The sequence below is a fragment of the Phascolarctos cinereus genome, unplaced genomic scaffold (genome assembly GCF_003287225.1).
Source record: "Phascolarctos cinereus isolate Bilbo 61053 unplaced genomic scaffold, phaCin_HiC Scaffold_1;HRSCAF=81, whole genome shotgun sequence".
Taxonomy (NCBI): Eukaryota; Metazoa; Chordata; class Mammalia; order Diprotodontia; family Phascolarctidae; genus Phascolarctos; species Phascolarctos cinereus.
Window position 1 is genome coordinate 29,810,465 of NW_027555514.1, and position 24,661 is coordinate 29,835,125.

Genomic DNA, 24,661 nt, shown 5'->3' on the forward strand with positions numbered 1-24,661 from the left:
GCCCAAATGAAGGTTGAGGTGCTTGCCTTTTGCTCATTTCTTAACCTCACCCCTATGACATCAGTCCTTCAGTTTTCATGGTGATGTGCCACACACGAGTACAAGCAATACCTTCTTTGAATTAGTACCATGTTTGTGTTATGCAGAAAAAAAAATTTTCATTGCATTCATTTAACATAAAGATGAGAAATCACTGTCTGTGAGGCATTTCAGCCTTCAGTTGAATTTTGCTCTGCCCACAGTACAAGTATTAAGAGGTGATACTCACCATATGCCTATAGTTGTAAAAATGCACCATGACTAGAAGTGTTTAAGGGCAAAATCCTAACAGCTACAAGATAGAGATGTTACTCCTTAAAAGTGTACATGTGTGTCTTGCCTCTCTCTGTTTTTTCTCTAACTTTCTGTATGCCTATTCCTTTCTTCACCTCTTTTTCTGTATGTGTTTCTTTACATTCCTGTTTATCTTTCTCCCCAGCCCCCAATTTGTATCAGTCTTTCCCTCTCCCCAAATCTGTCTGCTCTCTTTCTTTACCTGTGGATGTCTATCTGTGTACTTTCTATGTCACTTTCTCTGTGTCTCTTTCCGTCTTTCTCCCTAGGTCATTTTCTCTGTGCATATCTCAATGTTTTTCTAAGTGTATGTCTCTTTCTCTAACTTGGTACACTGGTCTCTTTCCTTCACTTTCTCATGTCCTCTCTCATTCTCACTCTCCCTTCTCCGTTTCCCTGTCTTTCTTTCTCCCATCTGTCTCTTTGCCTTAACTGGCCATCACATAAAACCAAAGCATGGTTGTTTTTAAAAATATTTCTTGTATTGAATAGTTAAACATTCTCTGGTCTTAATTTAAAAAGCAGCCAAATGGAACTTTTTGTGTTTTGCCCTTTCAAAAATGCAAAACAAAGCCAGGCCCAGTTGCTTTTTTAATTACGCTGATCTGGATTTCCTTTCCCTTGGGAGTTGGTGTACCTCGACAGAAAAAAAGATTCCCAACGCCAGACTTAAATGGTGATAACATCCAATCCGAGCTTCATTATCGAGTTCATTCCTCTGTTTTCATTACTGGCCCTCAAGGGTTTCAGGGCTCTCAAACTAAGCTCCTGTTCTTGCTTTGAAATCAAGATCAGATAGAACTTCCATTTACTAAGGTTCTGAATGTCAGGGAACTGGGAACTTTGGTCCCTGTTTACTCTCACCAAGATTTTAAAGGGACAGTAATGACTTTGGGGGAAGAAATGCAAACTGGAGAGCTTTAGCCTCAGCAACCTATCAATCAATAAGTATTTATTAATATGCCTACTATGTTGTTGTTCAGTCGTTCAGTTGGATTTGACTCTTTGTGACCCCATGGACCATATCACGTCAATGATATCCGATGGGTTTTCTTGAGTGGTTTTCCATTTCTTTCTCCAGTGGATTAGGGCAAACAGAGGTCCAGTGACTTGCCAGGCTAGTCATATTAGGCACTGGGGGTACAAATACAAAAATGAAACAGTCCCTACCCTCAAGGGGTTCATATTCTACAAGGAGAAACTAAAGATCCACGTATAAATTTATACAAAATACATATGAAGACAATACAAGGTTATAGGAGGGGTGTACTAGCAGCTGGAGGCATCAGGAAAGGACTTGTGCATGAGCTAAGTCTTAAAGGATGCTAAGTATTCTAAGAGGTAAATGGGAGGAGGAAGTTCATTCCAAACATAGAAGGTGCAAAGGCAATGAAGAAGGTCATGTGTAAGGGACAGCAAAAAAGCCACTGTAGCTGATCTACAGGGCGTAGGAAGGAAAGAGATGTGTAATACACCTACAAACATAGGCTGGAGGCAGGTCAGGAGGGGCTCTGAAAGCCAAGCCAGAAAATTTGAAGCATTAAGGAGACACTAGATTGTTCATCTACCTCTGATGGTTCTCTCCTTCAGCCTTCACTATGGTCTTTCCAAAAGGGCCGTCTACTTTCAGTAGCCAGTGTTTCGCTAGAAAGATCTCGGACTTTCCTTAAATGGTTAAACAACTTCCCTCTCCTATCAGAGAAGAGAAAACCCAGTGTGTTTGTCTTAATGACTATTTATGAAGACTGTTTAATACCAACATGAAAATTTATATCTCAAACACAAGATGGCACTGGGCTTTGATTTGTACCATAACCCCATAATTCAGTTTTTAAAAGCTCTTACTCTAAAAGATGCCATAAGAATCCCATAATTTATGGGACATTTTCTGGAGGTTAATTTAATGTTTAGATTAAGTAGCAAGAGATGTATTACAGTAGAATGGAAAGAGCACCAGTTCTGGAGTCAGGTGACCTGGGTTCCAGTCCCAGCTCTGCCATTAATTAGCTCTGTGACCTTGGCAAGTCGTATACTCACTCTGGGATTCATACACCTCATCTAGAAAGTGAGGGGAGCTATATTATATGAACAGGAAGGTACCTTCCAGCTAAAATAGCCTGTCAACATCCCTGCTAGTGAATATCCATTCATTTTTATATCTATTTTTGGAGAAAAGTCACAATTTCAAATGTAGTTTGGCATCTGTTAACTCATTGTTTTGGAATAAATCACTGTGCTGATCATGGTGTGTGTGTGTGGGGGGGGTTCTTTGTTTGTTTGTTGTTTTGAGACCATGCCTACCTATCTCACCAGGCTAGAAGTAGAATATTCGTTCATGGGCCAATCCTACTACTCAGCACGGGAACCTCATCTTGCTTCATTTCTGAGCTGAGCAAATTCTCCCCTCCTTAGGTAGCCTGGTGTCCCACCACCACCACTTACAGGGGTGCAGCATATTGAGGCCATACTTAGTGCAGACAGCTGATCGGCTTAGCCCACTAAAGCTCAAAAATCCTGAGCTGAAGAGATCCGTCGGCTTCTGCCTCCCCACTACTGCTGGGCTTACAGGCATGTACCACCATACTTGTCTGATCGATCTCACAAGCAATGGGAAGAGTCCTGGGCTTGGAATGAAAAGTGTACTGGATTCAATCCTAACTTTGCAACTGTTTCACTTGTGTGATCTTGGGCAAGTCATTTCTACTTTCCAGGCCCCAGTTTCCTAATCCGTAAAATGAAGAGGCTAAATTAGATGGCATTCAAGCTCCCTGGAAGCTCTAAATCTATAGTAATAATAATAATTATTATTATGAATTACTATTATTATGATGATGCAGCAACTAAGAAGTATAATGGATAGAGTACTGGACCTGGGGTCAACAAGACCTGAGTTCAAATCTGTCCTCCAATATGTACTAGCTGCATGACCTAGTATGTCACTTAACAGCTATCTTCCTTGGTTTTCTCAACTATAAAACAGATATAACCCCACCACCACCACCCCGGTTATTGTGAGGATTAAATGAGATAATATTTGTAAAGTTCTTTGCAAATCTTGAAGTGCTATAGGTAGGTTTTGATTATTGGAAATAAAGAATCTCCTAAAGTCATTGCAAGTGTTCAAATTCACACTATTCAAATTTATAATTGTGCAAAATGTGGTCATAGGTTCCAGCCAATGGAAATGTGAAATACAGATCTGAATAATGCAACTATTTTGCGGCATTCGTAATTCATATTAATCAGGATTTTACTATGTAAATACTGGCTATTATTATTATTACCATTTTTATTCGGTGTGCTCTAAGGTTTGTAAAGTACTTTACATATGTTAACTCGTGAGCCTCATAACCACCCTAGGAAATAGATGCTCATATTATACCCAAAACCGAGGTACAGAGAGACTTAATTTCTCTCTGTACCTTGGTTTTGGGTCTAATACGAGCCTGAACATCAGCCAATTCTGGAGTAAGTGGAGTCTTAAGATGTTTGCTCTCAAAGGGCTGTTTGAAGGTCTTAGGGTCCGGCATTTGTGTCCTACAGGCACTGTGCTAAGAGCTGGAGGTACAAAAGAGGCAAAAGACATCCCTGCCCTGAAGGAGCTCACAATGTAGTGGCAGAGACAATAAACAAATATGTATACACAAGCTATATGCAGAATAAACAGGACATAATCAAGAGAGGGAAGGCATGAGAATAAGGGGGCTTGGGAAAGGCTTCCTGTAAAAGAGGAGAGCCAGGAGGCAGAGATGCGGAGGGAGAGCATTCCAGGCACGGCGGACAGCCTGAGAAAACATCTGTAGTGGAGACAGATGGAGCATCTTGTTCGTGGAACAACCCAGAAGCCAGTGCCACTGAATCAAAGGAAGTAAGGTGTAGGAAAACTGGGAGGGGGAGGGCGTAGGTTATGAAGGGCTCTGAACACCAAACCAAGCTCCTTGTAGTTGATCCTGGAAGCGATAGGGAGCCACTGGAATTGATTGATTGAGGGGAGGGGGCACATGGGCGGACCTGAACTTGAGGAAAATCAATGTAATGGCTGAATGGAGTGAGGAGAGGCTTGAGGCATAGAACGAACATCTATCTGGGTCAGGATCCAACGTCAGGTCTTCCTGTCTCCGAGTCCCACTCTTTATCCTCTGCTGCCTCTTAATTTAAGCAGCAGGTTCTCGTAGACCTTTTTCCTATGAGATGATACTTGTAAGGTGCTTAGCACAGTACCTGGCACATAGTAGATGCTCCATAAATGCTTATTCCTTCCCCTTCCCCTTTTCAGTGGGTTTTTATGATGGCAATGGGTAAATCTCTGCTGTCAAATTCCACTGAATCAGAGAGAAGACTTTCTACCTACCATCAGTCTTTTGTATCTCTTTGCTCTTCTGCCATTGCGACACTGAGCCTTTCACTGGCGACAGGAACATCTTGGTATCGTTTAGCTAAGCCACTGCCACAACTGGTAGTCATGTTGACATGTTACTGCTGTTCAATAAACGTTGGCGAGACTCATTTACAGACCAGGTATGGGCACCCCCTGGGTCATTGTTTTTAGTAAATAAGCCATCACTTCAACCGCTATACATTTTCCTTTCCTCTCTATGGCAAGTGCTACTTCTGTTATGCCTGTGCTTCTGGAGAGCTGGGTAGTATTAGCCACAGTAGGTATGCCACGAGCCCGAGTTATTAATAGGCCCTCGAGAGATCTACGTCTAACTTTTAAGTTTTAAGCGAGACTGTTCGGGCTGATAATGCTGTTCATAGGGTGACATGATGCTATTTTAAATTCCTATGGCTGGATCTTTCTGCTGGGCTGGAAAGAGAAGGCATTGTGTGCAAGTGAAAATAGGTCGTCCCAGACTAGCATCTCCCATACGTGGCCCCACAAAGGATGAGCACCCAGGATGGTTTGCTTTCCCTCAGTATGAATGTCACTGGTGAGCCTGGCCCGGCCACCCTTCTCCTATTCAAAGCCAGTTGATTAGTTTCCAAAAAGTTGACATTTACAAGCAACAGAACTTTAAAAAAATCTTCTTTTATTTGTATCTTTTATTCTTACAACACTGTCATATCTGAATATATCCCTACCCTACCCAACATGCTATCCCTTACAACAAAGATAAAACAGTAAATAAATAAAATAAGCAGGTCATTAAATCGACCAACACAGCAACCATGTGTAACCATGTGTGTAATATTTCACACTCAGAATTCCCTGTCTCTGCAAAGAAAGGAGGGAGGAATGGTTTCTTAGCTGTTTTACGGGGATGAGCATAACCACTATAATTGTGTAGCACTCATTTTCCTTTTAAAGAAATTATTTCCATCTGCTTCCTGAACAAGTCACAGTAAAAGTGCATTGCTGTAGCCTTAGTGTATCGTTTTCCTGGATCTGCACGTCTCACTCTGTGTTGATTCCCCTTCCCTGAATTCTTCCTATTCATCATTTCTTACAGTGCATTGCATTCACCTACCACAATTTGTTTGGTCATTTCCCAGTGGCATCAATATTTACTTGACGTTGGAACAGAAATAAAACTTGGCGTCCTCTTCCTGGGGAAGAGGGATCCGTTCGATCCCACGGGCGAGTCCCCCCCCATATTTGGCAGATGCTTTCACCCTTAGTAACCCTCCTGTCTGTGTCAGCCAACAGCCCTGTCCACACAAGAGCATGCCTGAACCTCCCTGTGTTGCTTGGCCAAGAACCATTTTTCCTCCCTCTGCATATTAAAGATAAGCCTGGGTGGGAACCCTGACTGCAAATGATCCGGGTCATGATTTGTTTGGGGGTTGGGAGGGGTGGGCATGAAAACTTTTGCTTGACAGCACCCAGAAAAAAGGTTTTTAAATGAGTTTTCTGGTACCTTTCTTGAGGAGAAATTTCTTTGTGCCTTAAGGAGGGCAAGTTATTCTTTTATGTCTGAGCTAATTCCTTCTCCAAATATTTGTTTACTCTGTGGTTACTGAACTTAAAAGCCAAACAAGGATCTTATTTATAACAAGAGTTTGAACTTGAAGGGCTAAATGTGGAGTCACCAGGCCTGAGTTCAAATCCTGTTTCAGCCTTTTCCTTCCCATATGGCCTTGGGCAAATCGCTCTCTGGGCCTCAGTTTCCTCATCTGTAAATTGAGGAGGTGGGCTAGAGGGTCTAGAATTCCCTGCTGTCTCTAGATCATTCTTTAATCCTGTGGCATCGACAATAAAGGAAAACCGAGTCTCTGAAGATTTAGATCCTATCAGTGTTGAGAGATAGGGGTGACCCTCCTTCATTTCCAAATGCAGAGCCTTGGGTTTCTTTTTAAAGACATTTAGGTGGGCCGGAGGCAAGGGTGAGTCTGCAGGAAAACACGAGGAAGTCTGAAGTAGAATCAATGGCAAATGAAAGTTTGTTCCCTATGTGATGTAAGAAGTGAAACCCATCACAGAGCCACAGCCACACGTGCTGGCTGCTACTGACGCCGTTAGAGAGGAAGGACAGGAAATCCTTGTCCTATGGGCGTTGAGGTCTATATTCCCAGGGTGACATGACTCCATGGCTTAGGAATCAGAAACTGATGAGTTCTGCTCCTGTCTCTGCAATTGGCTGAAGGGTTGAGTAAGAGGCCTTTGGCCTGGATTGGTTTCCCAGCTCTGGGGTGAGGGGTGGGAGGCGGGAGAGGTAGATGTTTCTATTTCCTTATCGAGAGGAGTCTGGTGAAGCATTGCCCACAGAAATATATACAAGACTTCCAAAATGACAGTGTAACTTTAACATGTTCCCCCATACATGACTCCTGTGCTGAGGGTTAAGGAATGCGCCAGTAGAGAAGGCCTGGGTCAAAAGAAAGCATCAGTTTTAGTCTTCTTAGGGCAGCATAAAAATCACAAGAAAATGCACAGTCCTTTACTTCTACTAAGAGCTAACCCATAGTGCTCTGGGGTTTTCACAAACCTCACAAATCTTTGCAAAAGAAAGGGGCATGTGAGTCAAAGAGAAGGACTCTTAGATCAATATCTAAAGATTGTTGTGATGTGCAAGTGCTTGTTGGTTGGATGGATGTGTGTGTGTGTGTGTGTGTGTGTGTGTGTGTGTGTGAGAGAGAGAGAGAGAGAGAGAGAGAGAGAGGGGGAAAGGGGGAGAGAGAGGGGGAGAGAGGAAGAGAGAGAGAGAGAAAAAGGGAGAGGGGGGAGAGAGAGGGTGAGAGAGAGGAAGAGAGAGAGAGAGAGAGAGAGAGGGAGAGGGGGGAGAGAAAGAGAGGGAGAGGGGGGAGAGAGAGAGAGGGAGAGGGGGAGGGAGAGAGAGAGAGGGGGGGGGGGGGAGAGAGGGAGAGGGGGGGGGGGAGAGAGAGAGGGGGGGAGGGAGAGAGAGAGAGAGAGGGGGGGGGAGGAGAGAGAGAGGGGGGGAAAGGGGGAGAGAGAGAGGGAGAGAGAGAGAGAGAGAGAAAAAGGGAGAGGGGGAGAGAGAGGAAGAGAGAGAGAGAGAGGAGAGAGAGAGAGAGAGAGGAGAGGGGAGAGAAAGAGAGGGAGAGGGGGAGAGAGAGAGAGGAGAGGGGAGGGAGAGAGAGAGAGGGGGGGGAGGGAGAGAGGGAGAGGGGGGGAGGGAGAGAGAGGGGGGGAGGGAGAGAGAGAGAGAGAGGGAGGGGGCAGGGAGAGAGGGAGAGGGGGGGAGGAGAGAGAGAGAGAGAGGGAGAGAGAGAGAGAGAGAGAGAGAGAGAGAGAGAGAGAAGGAAGGAAAGAGAATGCTCAGCCCTGAGGAGTTTGGGATAGTTGTACTTCAATCCAACAAACCTTTATCTAGCACCTACTATGTGCCAGTCACTGAGGATAAGAAGATGCAAACGTCTCTGCCCTTGAGCAGCTTACATTTTCCCAGGGGAAGAGGGGAGAGGAGGGAATGGGACACAACATGCACACAAAGTAACATAAAGTCATCTCAGAGAGGATTTTTTTGCCTTTCTTTGTATTCTCAGTACTTAGAACAGACCTTGGCACAAAGGAAGAACTTAACAAATGTTTGTTGACTGACTAATAGCCAGGAGATCAGGAAAGACATCATGTAAAAGGTGCCACCTGCACTGCTCTTTCATAAAGGATGCTGCAAGGTGAAACCAAGGAGGGAAGGCATTGCTTCCATGGGGATCCTTTCTGCAAAGACACAGGCAAGAGATGAAATCTCATGAATAGAGAACAGCTAGGGTCAGTTGAATGAAGAGTGCATGAAAGGGAGTAATAGGAAATGAAACGGGAAAGATAGTGGGAGCAAGGTTATAGAGGGCTTCGAATGCCAAGTTGAGAAGATTAAATAAAGTGGCAGTACCTTCAACACGTCCTAAAGACTTATGGAATGGAGTCTCAGGCAGATGCCATTTCAGAGATGCTCCGCAAGGCTGTGTCACGAAGACCTTATCAACCCAAACTTGCCAGATCTCAGAAGGCTCACGATCTCCCCACCACCAAGGGAGTGGTGCTAAGCATAACCTTGGCATGCAAGAAAACTGGAGGAGGAGAAACAGACAATGTACACGGTTCATCTGGCAGCTTTCCCAGGGGTTGGCATGCTGAGGAGGCACACAGAGGTATGCCTATGTCAGAGAAGACACCAGGCAATCCCATCAGTGAAGTAGTAAAACTCCCAAACTCTGAGTCTGTATTCCAATCAGAAAGCAATTGAAACCACTACTAGGTGCCATAATTACAGTTAGTCTATTAATCCCTATAAGAAAGTCCACTTTTCTTTCTTAAATCCATCCTTTCTACTCCATACTTCTGCCCTATGGTGACAGGAAGGGTGAGGCAGCTCAGCTCAGCTAGGAGTTACTCAGTGCTTTTCCAGGTATCACTCTGACTCATCTCATAGTTCTCAGCTTCCTTGACAGCCCTGGCCAGGGTGCTGACATTATCTCCCTCCTATTGTCCTTTCTCTTCCTCCCCCAAGGAAGGCCAATGGGACTTCTCTGCGCATCTTATCATAGAGCACATGGGTTAGACATTAGGGAAAGTCTCTTGATAGTAAGCATTGATAGATGTTGTTAGTGAGGAAAAGAGTCCAAGGACTCTCTGGAGGTCTAAAAAACAGGAGAGAATAACATATGCGCATGATAATTTAGGCGTAATTCTGCATTATTTTCACACCCTTGGAGAGTGAGCGTATGGTCTTATTTTGGTGCTGGCAAATGACCACATAAAAATAGCTTATACTTATATAATGTGTTGTAAAGATGTGCAGACATCTTATTTGATGCCTCTAAGCCTTGAGAGGTAAGCATGACTATTATTATAGCCTATTTTACAAATAGAAAAGGTGGTATTTAAATAGAGAGGTAGAGCACCTTGTGCAAAGACACATAACTAGTAAATCCCACAGCTGAGAAATGCACCCGGTTCCCTTGGCTATAAATCTAATACTCTTTCAGTTACACTGTCCCATAAAATCACCACTATTCTTAGGGGTGTATTCTATGAGTTAGTCTGTACTTCTAGAACCTAAACCAATTCCAAATCCATGGTTCTATCTCCACCTTCAATCAAGTAGATCAAAACCTGGCAGGGAAGGCTTAAAATAAATTACCTCAAGGCCTTTACATTCAAATCATTGAGAAATTAGACTGATGCCTCTGGGTGTTCTAGACCAAAGCAGGTAGAGAGAGTGATCATTTTAGAGCTAGAAGGGGCATGGAATACAGGCCCTTCATTTTACGGATAAGAAAACTGGAATCTGAATGGGGCCATGATTGTCCAAGGGTACTCACCTCCTGAGTGGACATCTCAGTTTGATTCAATTCAACAATCATTTATATTCAGCATCTAAACTGTGCTAGATGCCAAGGGATACAAGGTACCCTCCAGGTGCTTACATTCTACTGGGGAATGACAGGGGATGGAACACACAACAAAGTTATAGATGCTATTGCTGTTATTCAGTCATTTCAGTTGTGTCTGACTCTTCATGACCTCATTTGGGGTTTTTTTGGCAAAGATACCAGAGTGGTCTGCCATTTCTTTCTCCAGCTCATTTTGTAAAATCATCTGTAGATGAGGAAACTGAGGCAAACAGGGTTAAGTGACTTGTCCAGGGTCACATAGCTAGTAAGTGTCTGAGGCCCGATTTGAACTTGGAAAGATCAGTCTTCTTGATTCCAAGCCCAAGGCTCAAACCATTGTGTTGCCTAGCTGCCCAAGTATATAGATAAGTACATGCAAAATATTTAATTGCAAAGGAATTACATCTTCTACTAGATTATGAACTGACCAAGGGCAGAAACAAGCACCTAATAAAATACCTTGCAAACAGTAGGCACTTAATAAATATTGGTTGAATTGAATTGACTTATCCAACTCTTGATATGTGACCCAAGTACAGCACACAATTAGACCATGTGGGTGTCCTTGTAGACTGGAGATTTACTGATTAATGTCAAGTTATTCTGGAACCACATTGTCATCAAACCTGAATATGGGACAGAAGATTTCTGAGAGAGTCTCTCTATATAAAATAATGTTATAATTAATAAGATACAACATAATACAACATACTATGCATACAATATGTTATATTATGTTGTGTGTGTATATATATACACACATTATATATATGTGTGTGTGTACATATATATGTATATATACATACATACATACATATACATATATATATACATATATATGTATATATACATACATACATATATATATATATATATATATATATATACACACATACATAATTTTATAACATTAGTAGCCTTGTTTTTATTTTCTTGGCACAGCCAAACACAGTGTTGAACTTGGTTAATACATCACTTTGTTTGGCTAAATAACAATAGATTTGGTTATATGAATGGTGTCTGATCATTATTCTCTGCATTTAAAAAAATCTCACTTGAGTTCTGGTTATGGTTGGTGTCTACTCAGATAAAAGAATAGCTGCAAACTTTGTTTAGAAACACTCTTGCCTGACAGCTTCTATCCCCAACATACTATTGACTGAGTATTTCCGTCTTCAGTCTGTCTCTGCTGCTAATCCTAAATACCCTTTGATGCCCAGAAGTTTCCCCTGCCTTGGGCAGCTTGGTGGTGCAGTGGATAAGAGTGCCAGGCCTGGAGTTAGGAAGACCTGAGTTCAGATCCACCCTTAGACACTTACTAGCTGTGTGACTCTGAGCAAGTCACTTAACCCTGTTTGCCTCAGTTTCCTCATCTGTAAAATGAACTGGAGAAGGAAATGGCAAACCGCTGCAATATCCCTACCAAGGAAACCCCAAATGGGGTCATGAAGAGTCAGACACAACTGAAACAGCTGAACAACAGCAAAAGTTTCCCCTGCTATATTTTATTGAGGTCCTTGAGTAATGGCTTGCCCACTCAGTGAAAGCCAGGCCTTCCTTTTAAGGGGTAGGTGGGAGAAATCTGGTGCAGCAGAAGCTAGAAAAAGGAGAGAGAATAACTTTAGCCTGTATTTCCATTGCTAAACAGCCAGAAATGTGTTGGAGAAAAATTGCAAGGATTTGATCTCCACCATTTCATTTTCAATAATTGTCAACAATGAGGTAGAAACGTTGGCTCAGCAACCTTTGGCTTTACCAAGAATCCTGGGAGAACAGACCAATACTTTTTTCCCCCAGTAAAGTCCTCAGAATGGAGCGTCCTTCTACTAACAAGTTTACCTTGGTAAATAAACATGAGGTAGATGGTCATCAGCAACGCAGTGGTGATTAAATGTCAGCTTTTTTCCATTCTCTTGGAAATGATTTCCCAACACTTTGTTCATTTGGAATCTTTTTATTTCTTTTTTTTTTAATTGTCCAGATCTGTGACTTCACCAGCATAGGGAACTCCTAATATGAAAATCCCATTCACTGAGACAAATCAGCAGTTTCTTGCTAACTTAGAATCACAGAGAATCAATGGTGGTGGTGGGGGGGGGAGGTCACGCAGGGCTGAGATGTTAAGTAGATTTCCAGGGTAACACAGATAGAATATGTTTGAGAGACAGAACTTCAACCTGTGTCTTCCTGACTCTAAAGGAAGCTCTTATTCCTTTACCATGCTGCCTTTGTAACTAAAGAAGTTTTTTTTAAAGAAAATGATTGTTTTTCTGTCTCTATTTTGATCTAAGACATTATCATTTTGCTGACCAGAGCTTTGCTGTGGAAGAAGGTTGGGCCTACCATAGAGTATGCACCTAGTTTGGCTCCTGTGGTAAACCTGCCCATTTGCAAATTGTTGGACCCCTCTGGGAATTACTGGCTAAGCCCTGCTCAAGTTCAGAAGGCTGTATAGACCTCACAAATTCTAACCAAAGTAGTCAGCATCATTTGAAAAATGGGGATTGATAATACAAATCTCAGAGATTTATGATTCAAACTTCATAAGGACATTGTTCAAAAGGATTTGTGAGGCATGTAAACCTCACCATTATATCTTGGCAGTGGAAATGCTTCCCATTTAAGTAGGATTTTGAGTATTGCACTCAGCTCAAAGCAAAGTTAATGACTTTGCCATAGTTCTGTACAGTTCTCTGAACCTGGGGAAGGCCTATTTGGTGGACCTCTTTGCGAGGAGGCAGTTTTTTCTGTGAATGGAAAACCTGTCTTGTAAGTACATAGCTAAGCCAACCTGATATTTATGAATAATTTAACCTTAGGCACAATTGTTTGCTGTAGGAAAAAATATCATCTTCCCTTCCCCCTCAAAAAAAAAGTTCTGAATGAAATTAAATTATTGTGAAAACTAGTGACAATAAGAGCAATGAAAACATGAAAATAAAAACTCTTGCACTGAAGACTTATAGATATTATCAAGTCCTCATAGTATCTTTGAAGAACTAAATCAGGGCTTATTTATAGATTGAAGGAAAAATTTGGTCCAAAAGACTGACCCAAAGGCTATTGTCTCAAAGGAAATAATGTGGAAAAGATGTTGTATTTGGAATGAGAGGATCTAGGTTCAAATCCTGCCTCCAGCAAATCATTTCATCTCTCTGGGCCTCGCTTTTCCTCATCTGTTAAACGGAACAGTTATTCTGGATAGCACACAAGGTCCCTTGCAGCTCTAAATTTATGATTGACTGAAAGCACTATGCAAACTCCAATGCTCAATAGAAATGCCAACAGTAGTAGAAGATATAAAATCTAAGAAGCAGAGGAAAGAGCGTTGATCATATCCAGTCTCTGATCTTTACTGCTTCTGTGTGACCTTGGGAAAATCATTTTGCTTACCTGAATGTCCTCAGTAAAGTGAAGCTGGGTCAGGTCCATTCTAGCTCCGGATCCACTATCCTTCCTTTTCTTCTGATTCTGTTCATATTTTAATAGAACACATTTTGAAGACAGTGCTGCTCACCACCTTTTCTCAAAATGGATGGGTCTTTGTTCTCTTTCTTCTTTTCCTAAGAGGCTGCTTCACTGATGAAATATTTGAGGAAACTTCTATCCATGGTTATTTTTGAAGTGACGGCTGCCTTAGGAGGAAATTTACATGGAGATTCAGCGAAATTCTCTTTGCATGTTATCATTTGCTACAAATGCTTAGCTAGGACTCAATGACCCAGCCGTGTGTCTTCACTTACTCTAGTGAGCTGTATCTGATTGGCTATTCACCAGTGTAAGGAAGAGGTGGCAGACATGGGGGGAAAATCATAAAAACAAATTGTCTGAATACCGGGGAACCACAGTGGGTGGCCTAATAGGCCTAGTATATCTTGAGCCTGGTATCTTTAAGGGGAAAAACACCTGTGAAATTGGACATTTTTTGTGTCAATGTGAAGATTTCTTATAATTTTCATTTATTTCCATGAATATTGCACGTGATCCTCAGTATAAGCACAGTTGTTATTAATCAGCTTCTAAAACTGGCACTTAATACAATGCCTGATACATAGTAGGCATTTAATTAATATTTACTGCTTGATCTTACTCAGGAGTGGGAGGGAAGGGTAACATATCCAAGAGAAAGAAGGAGAGTTTAGCTCCCCTTTCGCCACACTCTATCAACTTTCCAACCTGATCTTTTGGCACAATTTTTAAAATTATTTTTAACCTCTGGGTTTTTTTTTTAATGCTCAATCTTTGCAAAAATTTGTGACCAGTTATCTTATGTTCTTTCAGGAGATTAATTTAGTACCTACTCACCATATCCAGAAAAAAAAAACCCAATTTGGGAGCCATTTATAAATAACATACTAGTCAAACTCAATGAATGGGAACTTTGTTTACACTTTAACCTTTCTTTTGCATTAATTGAAAGTAGTCATGGGAAGTTGAGCCTGCCTAGCCTCAGGTCAGACAACTACAAAGGGAACCATTTCCTGCTCAGAAATAAATTTATTCCAAATTTAAGTAGGGTACTATGGGTCTGATTTTTTTTCTTAACTAGAAAATCCTACACAATTAATATATTTGAATCTGAACTTAAAATACCCACAGAACACACAGACTAGACCAGGTTTGTTCCAAGGGTGGACTCCCATTTCTTTTCTTTAAATCCAATGCAAATAAAGTTAGTCACTGGTTCCTTTTAGCAATGGCCATACAGTCACAGAAGCATATTTTTCAAATGACTCGTCCAAGAGTGCTAAAACAACCTGTTGGAGTTGGAAGGGCCCCAAGTCTGGCCTGAATTCTTTTCATTTCCTTCCTTGCTGTCACCCTTTTTGCAAAAACTGGCATGATTTTAAGGCTCTGGTTTTAATTTGCTTTGTCTTGGAGTTATAGTGAAAAACATGGTAGATATCCTGTTTTATGTGTAATACTTACGCAACATTGTAGTGGGAAAAAATTTGGAAACCTTATGGTGGTTTCTTCAGTGGTTGACCTGTATCAATTCTTAGAAGTCCAGTATTAATTATAGGCAGCGTTCTATACCCACTGTCTCCCACTTCTTCAAAGGAGAGTGGAGAGATGCATTTTATTCATTGCAATCATTCATTATATTAGCTTTTGCCTTTTTTTTTGGTTCGCCTTTTCATTTACATCGTTGTAGTCATGGTGTATATTGTATTTTTGGCCCTGTTTCACTTTGCATTCATTCATATAAAGTTTCCCATATTTCTCTTTATGTCTTATGTGTTCCTTTATAATCACGTACCACAATTAATTTAGCCTTTCCTCAATCAGTGAGCACCTTTGTTTCTAGTTTTTGATGCCACAAAAAGTGATAATATAAGCATTTTGGTGTGAATAAGACCTTTCTTTCTGTCTTTGTCCTATGTGGGGGATTTGCCTCAAAGTGGAACTATCAGACCCTAGGCCCTTGACGGTGATGCCACAATAGCGTAGGTCTTCATGGGTCCTGCCAAACTGGAGAATCTTTCCCTGTCATATCTAGTTACAGCAAGGCTGATTTTTAAGAGATATGCAACAATTACCATCATAATTTTTTTGGTTTTTTTGGTCATAGCAGCTCTGGAAGACAGTCTCCCAAGTTGTAGAAGGACTGTGATCTGCATCAGTGGAGGCAACGCCCCACATCTGTAAAATCCCAGCCCTTTGAAGTATCATCATATGTCTTAGTTCTAACTCCACCACTATTCCCCAAGTGAAAAGCATTTTGCTGTAGTTGATTCTGGGAATACCCAAGGACTTACTGTTTCAGAGTATATTCCTGGTATACACATACATATTCCTGGCCTTCAATCACGTCCTCACTTGTCTGATTTTCCAGGAATGAACAAGACACATTTAAACATTTCAATCTGAATGTTTAAAATGTTCTCAATCAGCAGAATCTGGAAACTATAGCTTAGGCAGGTGGCCTAAAAGTAGTTAGATGAGTTCAACTCAAAAGTCTGACCTAATAGTGTTTTTAAAATAATCTGTAAAAGAAAGAAAAAGAAAAAAAACCTGGTCAATCCAAAGCAAATAGTTTAGACATACAGTACATCGAACACCAGCCTAGCTTATCTCTGCCAGGTTTTGCCACAGTATGCAAAACAGGATGAAAGGAGTTCAAAGTCAGCTTTGTCTGGAAGGATATAGCAAGAGATATTCAAAGGGTAGAGCAGCAAAGTCCCCAAGAGCCCCCATTCAACACATGACAAAATTCCCTCGAAGAATTTGACAAGAGGCAGGTAGAATGTCAAGAGCCAGCTAGAGTTTGGTACAGAGGAATTGCATCTACCTGAGGACAGAAGTCAGCAGAGCTCACTCACTATCAGGTTGCATCAAGATTTGCTTGCTCAATGGGCTCTAGCTTCACTCTGGCTCTTAACACAGTTGGCCCCAATTCTTCTGAAGCTGAAGTGAGGAATGCTCTGCATGCCTTGCCATGGGGTGCAGATAAACACCTATTATGTGTAGAAGCTCAAATTTTTCTGAGCCTGTCCTCTTTCCAGCCTTGCTGGGTAATTATTTCCAGGGCAGCACCTCTGAATGAGATAGTACCATTGAGCTCAATGTCAGAAATCAACAAACTCTACCCCTGCAGTGTCTAGAGCCTAGCCCCACCAGGTTCCCTTTTGTTGGGGGCCTATGTGTTTCCATCCAGGCCAGTGGCCTGAGCACTCTTTGGGAAAGAGATTGTTTGTCCTTTGTGTGCCTGACAAAGCACAAATCCCCAGTGGGAATCTGATGCTATGGATATGCTTTTGTGGGGGGTCCCTCTCCTCCTGCTCTTCTACAGATTGTTGGTGCCCTTCCTAAAATTGTCGCCCAGCTAGAATCAGATCAGAATGCAGAGGAACCATCACCTCCCTCATCCTGCACCCTGTGCCTCCTATTGGCCGCCATATTACGCAGCTGACACATACTGAGCTTGCTGGCTGCTCCTTCTTCAGGTCTCTTTCCCATTAGATTGTGAGCCCCTCAAGAGCAGGGACTGTCTTTCAGCTTTCTTTGTATCTCCTTCACTTAGCCTGGTGCCTGGCACACAGAAGGCATTCAAGAAATGCTGATTGACTGACTGAATTCAGTAAAACTTCCCACATCACATATTTGGGAGCTGACTTTTTGAGCCCAGGTATAAGATTCTACATTTATCTTCATTCAGTAGATTTTTCCCAATGTTCTAATTACTTGAGGTCTTTTGGATCATGGTGTAGGATTGGAAAAGGGCTTGGAAGAGCTCTAGAATGCATTAAGGGAATGGTTAGTGGACATCTAGGAAAGGAAGTAATGATCGTAGCACAGCCATGTGCCATGCTAGATTTGCCTCATTTCCTTTTATGAAAGGATTAATAGACCAGGCGTGGTAGATTTTTGCAAACATTTGACTAAGCCTCTCGTGCTAATCTTGTAAAAAAGATGGAAAGAAAACAACTAGGAGGTAACACAGTTGGATGAACTCAAAACTAGATAAATAGCTAGATTCAGAGAATCATGATGAATGCGTGGGTTTCTGCCTGGAAGGCTAGCTATAGTAGAGTACCTTAAGGGTATGTACCTGGCCATGGTCTGGTATAATTTGTATCAGTAATTTGGATGGCATGCTTATCAAATTTTCAAGCTTGGCTAATGCAACAGTTGACTAAATCAGAATCAGTTAGGATGGCATAACAAATGGGGAGCTGACCTCATAGTCAGAAAGAATTGAGTTCAAGCCCTGCCTCTGACACATACATGCTATGTGATCCTGGGCAGGTCATTTAGCCTTGATTATTCATAACCTAGCCCCTTCGTACCTTTCTAACCTCCTTATATATTACTGTCCTCCACATATTCTTCAATCCCATTACACTGGGCTGTTTTCAGCCCTTTGAATATGATTCAGTATGTCTAGTAGAGAGTAGACTCTATCCTGTTATAGAATATGCTGCCCCAGGAGGCAGTGAATTCCCCCATGCTGGAGGTCTTAACTGAACAACAGTAATGTACTTAACATCAATCAGTTAATAAATATTTGACTATGTATAACTATGTTTAATGTAAATATAAAATATAAATATTTAACCATGTAAGCACCTAATATGTGCCAGGCACCATGCTCCCACAGAGATAGAGTTTTGGAGTCATATCTCTTTTAGCACAGAAACAAGTGACATTTCACAAAACCCTGCGTTCATTTGCTTTTGGTCTGTATCTCCCTCTTCTAGATTGGCTGTTTTTCTTGGGGTGACCACTCTCCTTTGCATGCTGACTCCCCAACATGGTTTGATGGATGAGAAGGTAAGAGGTCATGTTTGACTCTGTTTTGTTCTTTGTTGTTTTGGTGGGATTTTTTTTTTTGGATTGGAGCTCTTCATACTTAAATGTCAATTTGGTTTTTTTAAAAATGACAATTATGTCGTTATTACTGGTCGTTGTTGGTACTCGTACCGTTTGACATTTTTTTAAGCTCTCTGGCGCCTTAGGATTGATAAACAGCACCCACCAGATGTGCTGAAGAGAGGTGATACCAACAAGTAGAAGGAAGACAATACGCTGGGGGCAGGAAAGGGGGTGGAGTTAGGACAGTAACCAATTAGAGCCCATTTCCCCCCAGTTATCAGGACGATTTCTGCAGGGTGAGGCTCTGCCTGGGCCTTTTCACTCCTCCTGCTAGTGCGGTGCTAACAAGACACCCAGATTGGATAATAAAATAATCTGGTGACTCATGGCAGAGCTAAGCACCTGCCCCAATTACACACTGCACTTTCTTCCTGACAAGTCTGCAGAATTTTCCTTTTCATCCCGAGATGGTTTGTGATTCCAAGCCACCTGTTTGGCCTCTTGGCCCATCATCTGGAGCATCATTTGTTTACATCATTGTAACACAAGTTCCCATCCGTGCCTCAGCAGCTAGGGTTATAGCAGCACTTTCCCTTTTGAGTTTATTTTTTTTTAGCAAACTATAATCTCACCATTACAAAAACAGCACCACCAGCCCACCATCCTGCTCACTATAGCTTGACATTCAGGCTCGGCCAGGGTCGAGTGGTGGATGCAGAAAAGCTCCCTGGCTGCCTTTGAATACTGTCTTTGTGCCTTTCTTCCCCTCCTTCTCCCTCCCCAGCCCTCTGGCCTCTGGCCTATTGTACGGGCTTCTAAGTTTGGGTGGTTTTATCTGATTATAACTTGTACTAATATTACAGCCTGTAGTCCAAAGGCTGTCACTTGCAGGCCCCCGACTTGACTCCCTGGCATTGCTCTGCAGCCTTAGCCAATGACCAGATCTGTGACATCTAGTCCTTATGTGTGACAAGGAAGAAGGGGTTGTGTGTGTGTGTGTGTGTGTGTGTGTGTATGAGCACACGCTCATGTTTGTATGTTTTTCCAAAATTTTAAGGACAATGAGCCAGTAGAGAGGAAGAATGTTATTAGGTTTCAAATTCATCAGATAAAACAAACATTCATTAAGCTTTTGCTGCACATAGATCACTGAACCAAGCACTGAATAGTATATGAGATTTAGCTAAGACACCATCAATGCCTTCATAGAGCTTTCCGTCCAAAGCTGGCAAAGGATCGTGGGAGTTAGAGCTATAAGGAAACTTAGAGGTTATCAGGTCTAACACTCTCATTTTGCAGATACACAACTGAGGCACGGACCAGCGTCACAGAGCTAATAAGTGTCTGAGGGTGGAGTCTGCCTGACTGCATGTCCAGGGCCCTATTCCCCCACCTCATGCTGCTTCCCAAAGAAGGTGGCTCATAACTGGGGTGATATACTCATGCCCAGGTAGCAATAGCACTAAATAATACATGATCAATACATCAGGGAGGTGCAGATAGATTGATGTGAGGGGAGCATGGCATTGATGACAAAGAGGATCAGAGAATTTTCCTCAGGCAATGTGAGAGGTGAGTGAGAACGTAAGAAGCTTCAGGGGCTCTCTGTTGCCTGTAGAATAAAACACAAACTTTTCTTCAAATGTAGGAGTCTTACTGCCTCCACGGCAGCTCCTGATCTGTGATCCTATGGTCTCCTGCCTCTGAGGCTTTGCACAAGCTGCCTCCAGGACCTGGAATGCCATCTCTCCTTGCCACCACCTTTCAGAATCCCTAGCTTCTAGCGCCTTTTCCCCAAAACATCTGCTTTTTTCTTGCATGTGTATGCTTACGTACATGCATGTTGTAATACATAGAATTCACTATGCTAACTTCAGCGTGTATGTGTTGTTTCTCCCAAGTAGGAAGGCAAGGGCTAGCTTGTGTTTGTCACTGTCTGCACAGTGCCTAGGGAGGCACTCAAAGCCAGGAAGACTTGGGTTCAAGTCCTGCCTCTGACTGTGAGCTGCTTGAGAGCAGGAGCTGTTTCCATTTGCACTCCCAGCCCTGATATGCCTTGTGCATAGTAGGCATTTAATAAATGCTGGTTGACCTAGACAACTCCCCTAGAAGACTCTAAGTTGCATTGTGAAGGGAGTTTCCTCACCTGGGAAGGAGTTCTCTGTACTGATGAAATCACAGCTGCAGGCCCTATCCCTTCTATCCATAGCACCTGGCACAGACCTGGCACATAATAATCCCTTGGTTTGACCTAGACACTGTACTATGCCCTGGAGGGTTGGGGACACACAAACAATCCTTTGCCCTCCGGTGGCTTATACTTTAGCAGAGGATGTAATATGTAAAAAGATAAGCAAGGAGAGGCAATGTGAGAAGGGAGAAAAGGAAGGCCAGGGCGGGGGGGGGGAAGGGAATGATGCCTTAGCTGAGTCTTGGGGCAAGGCAAGGAGTGTGAGAGGCAGAGACAGGACCCCGCGGCGTGCCCGGCATGGACAGCGACTTGTTTCAATGGGCGGGAATGGAAGGTGAATGGAGAGTCCAGGGAGCACCCAGAAGGACACTGTAGCTAGAACAGAGTTTGTGAAGGGGAGTCATTTGGGGTAAAGCTGGACAGGTAGGTTGGCATTAGGTGGCAGGAGGCTTTTAATGGCATGCCAAGGATAGGAGCAAATAGGAGCCTTTGGTTGGGAAATGAATAGGAGGAAGATGGGAGAATGAATGATTGAATGAATGAATGAATGTGTGTGTGTGTGTGTGTGTGTATTAGTGACACGTTAAGTGCTTGCTATGTGCTATGTGCCAAGCATTGTGCTAAGTGCTGAGGATGCTCTTCATTTGTTTCAGTCATGTCCGACTCTTTGTGACCCCATTTGGGGTTTTCTTGGCAAAGGTACTGGAGTGGTTTGCCATTTCCTTCTCCAGCTCATTTGATAGATGAGCAAACTGAGGCAAAGAGGGTGAAGTGACTTGCCCAGGAAGTGTCTGAGGCTGGATTTGAACTCAGGAAGATGAATCTTCCTGACTCCAGACACCACGCTCTATGCACTCTGGCGCCACCTAGCTGCCCTGAGGATACAAATAGAATAAGACAGTCCCTGGTCTCAAGGAGCTCACATTCTAGTGGAGGTGGGGTAGGCACAATACGTATAGGAGGTTTCATATGCAAGTTAGGTGGAAGGTTCTGTGGTCCTTAGGGTGCAGCAACAAACCAGATGGTAATGTTTCACTTTTGATGTCATTTCTACTGATAAAATCCTATCAGTTCCTGGTGGTGAACCATTTGATAGAGCTGGAGACTTTGATGTTGAGGACTCCCTCTTCTAGGTCTTCAATAGCTATGGTTATTGGGCACCCACAAAAGCAGTTGCCAGACTGTGTCACCAAAAGGGATTGTTGCTTCCTGGGATGAAGGCTGCCGTGGCTGGCATGGAAGCAATTCCAGTAGTCTGAGAGTCATTGCCACCCCGAGCTTTGGAGCTTTGAACATTGATTGGTGTTGGTGGTGAGGAAGGTGTGCTCCTTCTCCACAGGGATTGCTCCCCTCAGTCATGGTCGCAGGGGTCAGACTGGAAGCCGATCTGGTGGTCTGGAAGGCACTGATATTCCCAAGACTTTTGGACTCAGGGTCCTGAGATGCCTCTCCATTAGGGTCTGTCCTACCAAGCTTTTACTAGATGCTTTAAGGGAATGCGATTTGGTCTTTTTCAATATTTCTTAGACCATGTAAAAATGATCCACGTCCTAATGGCATTCTAAGATATGTGTGTGTGTGTGTGTGTGTGTGTGTGTGTGTATTAGTGATCTGATGTATTCCCATTTAAACATCCCATTTGAATTTCAGAAAGAAGGCAGGAAGATGTAAAGTGCTTTACCCAGGTCAGAATGTATCTCAGAGCCCCTGGCAAAGGCTCCTTGCTATTAATGCTTCAGGGGATAAGAAGTGGCAGGTGGTCTTAGGGAATGCCAAGAGAGAAGGAATGGGATCTACGGACTCCCTTGATAGTCAGGGATTTAATGCATCGATACCCCTTTGTCAGTACCAATGAACCCTCTGCTACTGTGGTGTTTCATAACAACAGGCTGAAGTTTCTTTGAATCCCAGAGCTGATTTAAATCGACAAGGGCACAGTTCAGTGATGAAGCTATGGTAACTCTGAATCATAACTAAAAAATAATTTTTTTAAGTGACCAAGGTTTGTCATTGTTTTTTTTTTCCACATAAATATGCTTTGCCTGAACACGCACACCAATTTCTTAATCAACTCAAATTTAATTTAGCCAGAGATTTTTATCCAACAAGCTTAGGTGTGCATGCATGGTAGCAAGACTGGAATAACAAAGAAAGGGAGAGAGGGAGATGAGAGGGAGATGAGAGGGGGACCAAGAGGAAGAAAGAGACAGAGACAAACAGAGAAACAGAGGCAGAGAGAAAGAGAGAGAGTAGAACTCTTGCTCCAGGTCTCCTTTGTATTCCAGTGCTTCTTGGAAAACATTTCTTTCTTCAGGTCATTAAGATTCAGTTAATCACACACCCCCTTTTTATAAAATACTAAGAGGAAATTTTATGGCTACATTCTTTTCCTGCAAATGTGGGCAAATGAGTCCCCTTTGAGTCAACTTTCTTAAAATGTCTATTTTTTAGGTCATGTTTTTTGTAACCTAGTTGATGTTAGTGACCACATCTCAGTCATTCATAAGAATGAGGGTCAAGAAAAAAATGGCTAATTGGAGGCCATGTTCACATCCCTTTTCAGCCAATAGTTTTCACCTCTTCACCCACCAGATTTTTTTTCTTAGAAAATATATAAAACTGCAGAGTAATCTGGATTGTGACTTTCTCATCCTTCCACTTGAGCACTTTTCCATGACGCTCCTGAGCTGTTAACTGGCCAGAAGGTGCCAATTAATCCCGATCTAGAGCTGGAAGGGATGGTGGAGGTTAGCCAGTTAAATCCTCCCACCTTACAGATGAGGAAACTGAGACCCAGGAAGCTTAGATGATTTGCCCAAGGTCACAGAGATAGTTCTTGTCAGAGGTTGGATTGGAAGCCAGCTTTTTTGACTGCAGATCCAGTGAGGAGCAAGAGGCTGAAATGATGGAAAAAGATCTAATTGGTCATGAAAAGCTGAGATGTAACAGAACTTGAAAAGTCATGGGATCTTAGATGTAGAGTAGGAAGTAACCTTGGAGGACATCTAGTCTAGCATCTTCTTTTTACAGATGCAAAAAATGAGGCTCAGAGGGGAGACATGACTTGCCTAAGGTCACTGAGGTGGGAAGTGGCAGAACTGGAATGCCAGGTGCATAGAAATTATAAAACCACTGTAACAGGATCTTGGAGCCTCCTCATTTCTTGGGAGTTTTACCTAGGATAACAACAGGACAGAACAGGATGTGGTCCATAGCACACAGGAGATCATTGCCTCTGTAAAACATCACCTTGGCCTCTCCCAGGAGCAGGTTTTGATCTGAACCGAAGACGTCATGGGAGACTTTGGGTCCACCTATGTGGAACATGGCATAAGCGAAATGAAATGCCAGTTGAGCTTTAGCAAAACAACAGGTGCGTTAAAGGAGCAGGGGAGAAGGGGGAAATTTCTGCAGCAATTCTGCTTTTGGCTGTCTGGAGTATACCAGTGCTTCATTTCATTGTGAAAGGCAGACTGGAAAGCCTCTTCTCTTCTTACTTCATCCGTCACTATAAGCTACCCCCTGATTGTAGGTGATTTTTTAGCACGTGAAAGTCATGTCTTCAAGATGATGTCTTTCCTCTTGTAGCTTTTCTTTTATCTATTTCTTATATCAATCAGTCAGTAGCATCATTGAGCACTTACTAAGAGATTGTTTTTATTTCAGTTTCTTGTTACATTTTGTTCAGACACAATAGATACTTCCCAACAAACAAACCCTCTTGTGTTCATTCATTCATTCATCAAGCATTTCCCGAGGACATACCATGTGCAAGGCACTGTGTTAGTTCTGAGGGTAAAAAAAAAAAAACTGCTGACTCCAGGTGCTTACAATTTTCTTGGATGAGATGGGTATAAACAGTAGATAAGTACAGATCAATACAAGATATATTAACACAAAAACAGTTTATGGCTTGTTAGCAAAAAGGAGGGATGGGTCCTTAAATGCTGACAGTATGGTACTAGTATTGGCCATTATATTTCCACAGACTTGTGTTTCTTCGCAGTGACATTATTTGCATTGTTT

General features: G+C 42.5%; 1 protein-coding gene across 3 annotated transcripts in view; it reads left to right on the plus strand.

The window, feature by feature from the left end:
- THRB (thyroid hormone receptor beta) overlaps window positions 1-24,661 on the plus strand; it is a 422,927-nt gene that overhangs the window by 174,027 nt on the left and 224,239 nt on the right. For all 3 annotated transcript variants that reach the window (XM_020971083.2, XM_020971082.2, XM_020971080.2), the window contains exon 2: window positions 18,330-18,402. The gene's annotated coding sequence lies outside the window, so the exon portion shown is untranslated. The remainder of the gene's footprint in view (window positions 1-18,329; window positions 18,403-24,661) is intronic.